The sequence below is a fragment of the Echinops telfairi genome, unplaced genomic scaffold (assembly GCF_000313985.2).
Source record: "Echinops telfairi isolate 266 unplaced genomic scaffold, ASM31398v2 ScPeMD7_655;HRSCAF=1070, whole genome shotgun sequence".
NCBI classification, from domain to species: domain Eukaryota; kingdom Metazoa; phylum Chordata; class Mammalia; order Afrosoricida; family Tenrecidae; genus Echinops; species Echinops telfairi.
Window position 1 is genome coordinate 17,779,229 of NW_022104553.1, and position 1,725 is coordinate 17,780,953.

A 1,725-nucleotide genomic window follows, 5' to 3' on the forward strand; every position below is an offset into this window, starting at 1 on the left:
ACTGAAGTGGAGGCTTTCCTGCTGTGGAATACCAGCTTTCCAGAGTCCCTCTGTTATAAGTTAAGGAATATCATCCTCATTCTATTTCCCTCAGCGTTAGTTTCCCACAGTGGCATAGTGGTTACATGTTGGATTGCCATCCAGTAGGTCCGCAGTTCAAAACCACCAGCCATTCTTTAAGCTGTCTCCTCCCATGAAGTGTTACAGTCTCTGAGAAATCCACAGGGGCAGTTCTACCCTGTGCTATAGGGTCGCTCCAAAGATAATGCGTTTTCTTTCTTTGTTTGTTTAGTATATGAAAGGTTTCTAGGGAGCCCTGGTGGCATAGTGGTCACAAGTTGGGTTGCAATCCAAAAGGTCAGTAGTTTGAAACCACCAGCCACACCTCAGGAGAAAGAAGGGGCTTTCTACTCCCGTAAAGAGTTACAGTCTCAGAAACCCACGGAGGCAGTTCTACCCTGTTCTCGAAGGGTCACTACAAGCCGGGCTGGACTCAGTGGCAGTGAGTTTGGTTTTGGTTTGAGGAACCTCCACTGTGCTGTCAGTTAAGCCTTGGACTTCCGACTTGAACGGACTCGATGTTGGTGAGGTGAGGAACAGCGTGTCAAAGCAAACAAAGATCCTCACAACTGGACGATGAGTCTAACGTCATGGTAAACGGAGAGAAGGGCGAAGTTGTCGAGGGCTTTATCTCCCTTGGCTCCACCATCAAGGCAGCCATCAAAATACCAGACAGTGGGCAAACTTGCCGCACACGAGCTCCTTAAAGCAGTGGTTCTCAACCTTCCTCATGCCGCGACCCTTTTAGACAGTTCCTCATGTGGTGGTGACCCCCAACCATAACATTATTTTTGTTGCTCCTTCATCACTGTCATTTTGCAACTGTGATGAATCAGGTGACCCCTGTGAAAGAGTCATTCAACCCCAACAGGGGTCGAGACCCACAGGTTGAGAACCACCGCCTTATAGTGTCGAGGAGCATGGCTGTCCTTTTTGAGGATGAAGGCGCGCCAGACCCAACCCATGGTGTTTTCCATCACCTCAGACCATGTGCAAGGTGGACACTGAATAAGCAAGAGCAGAAAAGAATCGGTGCATTTGAAGGATGGCGCTGGCTAAGAACCGTGAAAGCACCTTGCTTGGCCTGCCAAAAGAACACAGAGACCTCTTGGAAGAAGTACAGCCAAAATACTCCTTCGTCGCATGGATCTTGAACATGCTCTCAGGAGAGACCAGTCCCTGGAGAAGGACAGCATGCCTGGTTAAGTAGAAGGCCGTCAAAGAAGAGGCAGAGATGGATGGACCCAGTGGCCGCAAAAACAGGCTCACACATAAGAACAATTGTGAGGACGATGCACTGCTCCCTTCTGTCGTACATGGGCCAGGATGAGACAGGACCGGCTCGATGGCACCTTGCAATAACAACCACAATGTTGCTGTTTTGCAAGGCCAACAACTTCTTCGTCATAACGACCTTTTGTATTAAACAACACAGAGGCACATGGACGGCTCTAGATTGAATACACAATAGCCTAGAAATTTAATTTTTTTATACCATAGATTCGACTATGGTATGAGAAGATGGCTTCACAGTTACCGCTGGGAATGGAGGAAGGAGAATGAATCGGAAAACTGCTCACCGAGAGCTTCTAGGGGGTGCTGGCAGTTCTGTTTCTCAAGGAAATGCTGGCTACACAGGTGTGTTTGGTCTATGACAGATCTTCA